The sequence below is a fragment of the Tamandua tetradactyla genome, chromosome 25 (genome assembly GCF_023851605.1).
Source record: "Tamandua tetradactyla isolate mTamTet1 chromosome 25, mTamTet1.pri, whole genome shotgun sequence".
Taxonomy (NCBI): domain Eukaryota; kingdom Metazoa; phylum Chordata; class Mammalia; order Pilosa; family Myrmecophagidae; genus Tamandua; species Tamandua tetradactyla.
In genome coordinates this window covers 16,979,097-16,986,063 of record NC_135351.1, presented here as the reverse complement: position 1 = coordinate 16,986,063, position 6,967 = coordinate 16,979,097, and the positions used below count along the sequence as shown (strand labels likewise).

Here is a 6,967-nt window from a genome sequence, read left to right as displayed (position 1 = left end):
GACACAACTACAGTGAACCACCGCTTCCAAGGCATCTTCGCTTGCCTTCGCTGCAATGCCTTTCTCATTCCACCTGCTGTCTGCACTAATCTGAAGACTTCTGCGATCCTCACTGAATTCCATAATCCCACAAATGAGATTGTTCTTCCATCTGTGAGAGCCATCAGAGCCCCCCTTAGGATGAATTTCAATTTAAGGAGCTTAATGTCCCATCTGGAGCAAGAGGATTCATTCCCATATGAAAAAGAAAGGATTGTTGTGATTTTAACCTGATTTTAATGGAAATGACTCAATTCAAATTTAAAAGTTGAAGTGCTGTTTAAATATTGTATATTTCAACACACTGAGAGAAAATTATCTTGCCAATGATTATCTTCAAAGTCACATTTTCACAGCGGAAGTGCTCATTAAAAATAAACCATGTATATAAGAACTTTCACTGCCACAGGGTGGTAAGAAAAACCTTGGAACCAACCCAAACATCCATCAAAGGACATGGGATAAAGAAATTGCGTTATATTCAGACCATGCAGCTTTTAAGAAGAACGAGGTAGACCTACCTGTGCCAACAGGCAAGATGTCAAAGACGTACTCATAAATGAGAAGAGCAAAATGCAAAACGAATATGTGTTTTTAAAAACAAACAATAATAACGGCAAAAATGTCAGTGTTTTAGTTTCCTACCTGTTAAAAACATACTGCCCAACGGGTTGGCTTCACAGCAGGAATTTATTGGCTTGGGGATTCAGAAGCTTGTTTCCCTCTAGGTGGGTCTCTTCTGGTTGGGTGGCAATCTTGGGGTTCTTGGCTTCTCTATCACATGGCAGAATAAGTGGAGACGTCTTCTCTCTCTTCTGGGTTCCGTTGCCTTCCAGCTTGTGGCTGCTCCCTATAACTTCTCTCTTCCTTGTCCAGTTTCCCTTTACTTATAAGTATTTCAGCCCTATTGGAGTAAGGCTCACCTCCTTCAGTTTCGGCATGCCTTAATTGAAGAAGCATCAAGAGATCTTAGTTACAGTATGTCCACACCTACAGAAACAGGGGTTGGGGACGTGAACATGACTTTTGTGGGGGGGGCAACAAAATTCAATCTGCAACAGTCAATATACCCATATCAAAAAAATCTGAAAGAATATGCAACAAGCTATGAGCAGTAATTACTCTGGGAAATAATGTTATAGAGTAATTTTGCTTTCAAACGTAGGCACCTCTGCCTCATGGAAAATGTTTAAAATGACCGCATATTAACTTCTGTCATTTTTTTAAAATGCTTGTTTTATTCTATTTTTAAATAAAATTAGGGATATGGAAAATTTAAACTTAAAATAAATAAAAGTTTATCACATTTTAATTGAGAGTTTTTATGTAAACTGAAGGTAATCCTTTCAGAGAGTATTCTAACTCACAGGCATTTAAAAAGCATATATTCCTTAGCCCGGTAATCTTCACTACAGGAAACTTTTAGTTGTAATGATGTTTGCTATAGGACTATTGGAATTGCAAAGAATTGGAAAAAACCCAAATGGTTAACAGAAGAAGAGTTGAATAAACTGCCATAAAATATTAGGCAGCCCTTTAATATTGTGTTAAGAAGATTGTGAAATAACATGAAATGCATATGTTATAATGTTAAGGATAAATGGCAAGATATAAAATTACGTGTTCAAATGTGCTTAATAAAATCTCTCAGTGGGAAAAAAAAATAAAAAACAGAAAGAAAATTCACCAGAGCTAAGGGTAATGTTGTTTAGATGGTGGTACTTGTGGTTATTCTCCTTCTTTATGCATTTTCATATGTTCCAATTTTCTAATTAACCACTTATCACATTTATATGGAAAATGTAATGTAATCTCTGATGCTGATGGGGATATTAAAGATAGGAACATTCCTTATTACAATCTGGCATATACATTTTTTTTTTTTTTACATGAGCAGGCACCGATAATCGAACCCAGGTCCTTGGGCATGGCAGGCAAGCATTCTTACCTGCTGAGCCACCATGGCCCTGGCATATACATTTTTCACAATTGTTTCTTATTTGGCCCTCACCCTTACTTTAAAGAAAAGCAAATGCTCCCTTCAGCAGCACAAATACTAAATTTGGAATGATGCAGAGAAGATCAGCATGACCCCTGCACAAGGATGACATGCAAATTCACAAAGCGTTACATAGTTTTTATCAGAGGGGCAAACTGTGGTATATACATATGACAGAATATTGAGCGGCTGCAGGAAGGAATGAAATCATGTGGCATGCAGCTAGGTGAATGAACCTTGGGGACGTGTTGTTGAGCGAAATAGGCCAGAAACAGAAGAACAATAAATGTGTAGTTTGACTGGTATAAACTAACAATAATGAGCAAATTTTGAGAATTGAATTTGAGTGCATGGGATGGAGAGTGGATGAGGATTGAGCAGCTGATAATTAAGGAGTACAGAATGTTCAAGAAGGACTCGCTGTAAGGGTTTTCAGATTGTGGGCTTTTGATCTGATCTAAAATTTGAATTTTCTGTAGCACACTGTCTAATTTAACGTGTCTTGTCAGTTTATTAGAACAACCTAATTGTATGGAACCTAGAACAGGGAATGAGATCTTATCATTCTGTACAAGTTAATGTAATGCTTGGATACGTTCCAGAGTAATGTGGGCAGAAAATAAAAGTCTTTGCAAAGTTCCCTTGAGGGATTGGGGAAAAAATGAGGAACTATTTAACTTTTCCACCTGGGGAATTCCTGATATTCTCTCAAGCATCAGGGACTCCCAGTTTAACAAACCAAGCCCTGCTCTTGAGGCTTGTTCTTAAGAAACTTATTTCTGTAATGGCAAAGCTAGGCCTACTTGGAATTACGCCTAAGAGTCACCCACAGAGAACCTCTTTTGTTGCTCAAATGTGCATTCTCTTTTTAAGCCAACTCTGCAAATGAGCTCACCATCCATTCCCCCACCACCACGTGGGAAATGACTTCCAGGAATAAGCCTGGCCTTGGCACTATGGGCTGGAGAAAGCCTTCTTGACCAAAAGGGGGGAAAGAAATGAAACAAAATAAAGTTGCAGTGACTGAGAGAGTTCAAATAGAGTCAAGAGGTCCTTCTGGAGGTTACTCTTATGCAAGCTTCAGCCAGATATTGCAAACTACCACAGTATGCCAAGCCCCAATCAACAGTTTTCATGAAAATCCTAGGGAGTGCTCTAGGCTCTAAGCCTCTATAAAAATTTTTCTTAGTAAATTTATTTTTACCTGAAGATTGAGAGGAAGATCAAATGAGAGGAAGGAGGTTAATTGAGAAATTAGAATGTGACAAATAGCTGTTACTACTGACTCATTATATAGATACTTCTTTTTTAGTGTCTAGTGTTTTAGAATAGTCAAAAGGAAACATCTGAAGTTATTGAACTGTAATCCAGTAGCACTGGTCTCTGATAATAATTGTAAAATTATATAGTAAAAAAAAAAAATTGGTTTGCGTGGCTCTACTTTTGGATGTGGTGTTCTCTTCCACTGATACATATATAGATATATAGATATATATCAATACTGACAATACTACACTGTCTAAGTTAACCTAACTCTAGGGTAAGTCTTAAAATTAAGTAGAGTTTCAATGTTCAATTAGAGTGTGGGGAAAGGGATATAGGATGTTTGAGGTTTTCTCTTTTCTACTTACTTCTTTTTCTGGAGTAATGCAAATGTTATAAAAATGACCATGGTGAAAAATGCACAACTATGTGATGATACTTCAAGCCATTGATTGTATACTTCGGATGGGCTGCGTAGTATGTAAATATATCTCAATAAAATTACATTAAAAATTAAAGAAAAGCAAGTTCTAATTCTTCCTCTGCCACTAACTCCCCAGTACTTTGGAGCAAGTCACTAACCTATTCATTTAGACTACTTCACTGGGCTAAATGGGAAATTAAATAATTTCTGCAAAATAGAATTTCAGCAAAAAGAGATATGTTCTTCTCGCTGAGTTGAGCATCATGCATCAGCAAAAAGTGAAGGCTGAAGGAGATCAATAATCTTAAAATCTGGTGAGTTGAGTTACAGTCACAATTCAGCCACTTTGTGAATATTCTTTTTCCCAACTTAATATTAATTTCTCTACTCTTCCATTTCTAGACAGTAAAACAACTGCGTGTGTTGAACGTGAAGCTTAATTTCAGACTTAGACTCTTCCTAAAACGAAAGGACTGGGAAATAAAATTGAGTGCCTACTGTGTGCCAGGAACATGGCAGATAGGTATTATCGTCTCTATTTGACATTAAAGAAGCTAATAGTCCGAGAGCATGAGAAAGATGACCAATGTGGTGATGAATTAGGATGCAGTCACAGACCGTCTGCTCCTTCTGCCAAAGCACCCCAACTCTTTAAGATTTCATAGGTAAGGAAAGTGAGACTCCCAAGGGCTGAATGATTTGTTCAAGATACACAGCAAGGTATCTTCAAGGTCAAGAACAGAACCCAAATCTCTTGATGTCAGTCATCAAGACCTTACATTTTTCTCTTTTTTTCACCATAGATACAGAGTTGAGTTGCTTATCATCCTCTATTCACAGTTCATTATCAACAATTATTTCACTGTATTTTATTTTAATTTTTCCCTTCCATTTCCTATCTTCATTATAATTTGCCCCCTGGTAGCGTTCCTTGATCTTCCATTGCAGTTCACCAATTTCTTGTCCAACTATATACTTTCTAGTGTTATCCCATCTTTTGAGTTGGATATTTTAACCATCTAACCATTATGTTTTTAATATACTTATATAATATGTAATTAGATTATATATAACCAATATCTCCAATATGTTCTTCTTTATAACTTCTTGTCCCTGGATCATGTCACAAATATCCTTTCTTATCTACTTGAAGTTCTTTATTGTGCTTATTTTAAATGTTTTATCTATTTAACTACTTCTGGTTCGTATAGTCAGCATAGACTAGGATATGCTGCAGTCAGAAATAACCCAGTAAATCACAGTGGCTAGGACAGCAAAGCTTTATTTCCCACTCTTGGTCAGGCAGCTTTTCCTTGCTTTCCTGCGTCTGTGACCTGGGCTACTTTACCTTACATGGTGTTCTAGTTTGCTAGCTGCCGGAATGCAACACACCAGAGATGGATTGGCTTTTAATAAAAGGGGATTTATTTTGTTAGTTCTTCAGAGGAAAGGCAGCTAACTTTCATCTGAGGTTCTTTCTTACATGGGAAGGCTCAGGGTCATCTCTACTGCCTTCCTTCCAGGCCTCTGGGTTCCAACAACTTTCCCCAGGGGGATTCCTTTCTGCATCTCCAAAGGCCTGGGCTGAGCTGCGAGTGCTGAGATGAGGTATGCTGAGCTGCTTGGGCTGTGCTACGTTGCTCTCTCTCATTTAAGCACCAGCCAATTAAATCAAACATCATTCATTGCAGTAGGCACGCCTCCTAGCCGACTGAAGATGTAATTAGCAACAGATGAGGTTCACATACCATTGACTCATGTCCGCAGCAACAGAACTAGGTGCCTTCACCTGGCTAAGTTGACAACTGAATCTAACTACCACACATGGCAATGCCACTGCCTTGGAGCTCTACACTATGAGGTACAAAATTAGTAGAGGAAAAAAAAACATGGAGACCTCACTTCCGCTCACAGCCTGTTAGCCAGAACCATTCACATGGTTCAACTCGACTGCAAGGAAGGCTGGTAAGTGATAGCTCAGCAAACTGACATTTGATGAGCTCCAATGATCTCTACTACAAGGACAGTGTAGCGAGTGAGCTTGCTCTCAGCCATTGGGTTGTGCACCTCAGATGTCTGTGAGCTCTTTTTCCCCTGGAAGTTCAAAGTGGGATGGGAAAAGGATGGGTGGGGAGCCTTCCTTCATGTTGGCTGGATCTGTGTATCTTGTGGCCACTAGCCTCTACACATGCACACGCACACACACACTCACTTGCAGGGTGAAACTGCCCCTCAGTTAAGCTTTTCATTCTTCTGCCGCAGGCATTGCTCTCCGTGGTAGTTTTTCCCTGAGGGTGCTGTGGCAGGGAAGAAAGAGAGGCAGGGATGCTCGGTAGGCTATGGGTCACCCTGCACCTGCTGGGACAAACCGGTGCCTGTCATCTTGTTGCTAACCTGTTGCTATCCTCTCTTCACCCTAGCTGGCTGCACTGCCTCCTTGAGGCTGTCCCTACTCCATGTCCACAGCCTAAGACAGACGCTGCTGTTTGCCCCACAAGGGAGCAATACAGTAGGAAAAGCGAGACTATGCCCAGTCTCCTTCCAACTCTTGAGCACCAACCTCCTCTGCCCAGCTCCCATTTCTTCCCCGACCAGCTCTCGCCACCTCCCTTTCTCTCCTTTCTTCACGCTCTTTACTTTCTCAGATGCACAGCGTCTCCTTTAACTTCTCTGACAGCTCTAGGGTTAGGCTGGATCTGGGGAAGGAACCAGAGTCTGTCTGAGGTCACTATCTTGTCAGGAATCAGAAACCAAAGTGTTTTATTCCTGATGCCTCCTTGGACATGGAGGTGAACTTTTCCTAGGGCACCCAGGACCTCTGCATTTTTTTTTGTTTGGAATAAAGGTACATAGTACTGGCACATAGCAAGGGCTCAAAATAACGTCACTTCACTTTCTGTCCCCCTACATGTGAACAGGCAAGCAGTTCTCCAAAAACATGCTGCCCCAATGAGTGTGTCCACACCAAAGTGCACCCATCGTTCCTGAACGAAGTCTAAACCCAACACCTCCTCTTTGCTCAAGTTGCTGTTCAGATCTGGGCAGCACTCAGGAGAATGGAAAGAACATCAGACAGGAAGGCACACGGGATCTCTAGATATTTTTTAAACCCAAGCTAACCGGGCCTGGAAGCTGACTTTTATGAGTATAATTAGGAAGCAAGATGTAAGAAAATGATGCAGTGTGGTCAGTATTTTTTTGTTGTTATCAAGGAAAGATATATATGATTTGCTATGGCATGT

At 40.0% G+C, this 6,967-nt stretch overlaps 1 long non-coding RNA gene and 1 other non-coding gene across 2 annotated transcripts in view; one reads left to right on the top strand and one right to left on the bottom strand.

The window, feature by feature from the left end:
* Nucleotides 1–710: 710 nt before the first annotated feature.
* Nucleotides 711–6,967, bottom strand: part of LOC143668862 (uncharacterized) — a 41,791-nt gene continuing 35,534 nt past the window's right edge. Inside the window, exon 3 of the long non-coding RNA XR_013168595.1 lies at nucleotides 711–982. This is a non-coding gene — a long non-coding RNA (uncharacterized LOC143668862). The remainder of the gene's footprint in view (nucleotides 983–6,967) is intronic.
* LOC143669409 (U6 spliceosomal RNA) lies at nucleotides 2,072–2,178 on the top strand. Its single transcript, XR_013168921.1, has one exon. It is a non-coding gene; the product is annotated as a U6 spliceosomal RNA (small nuclear RNA).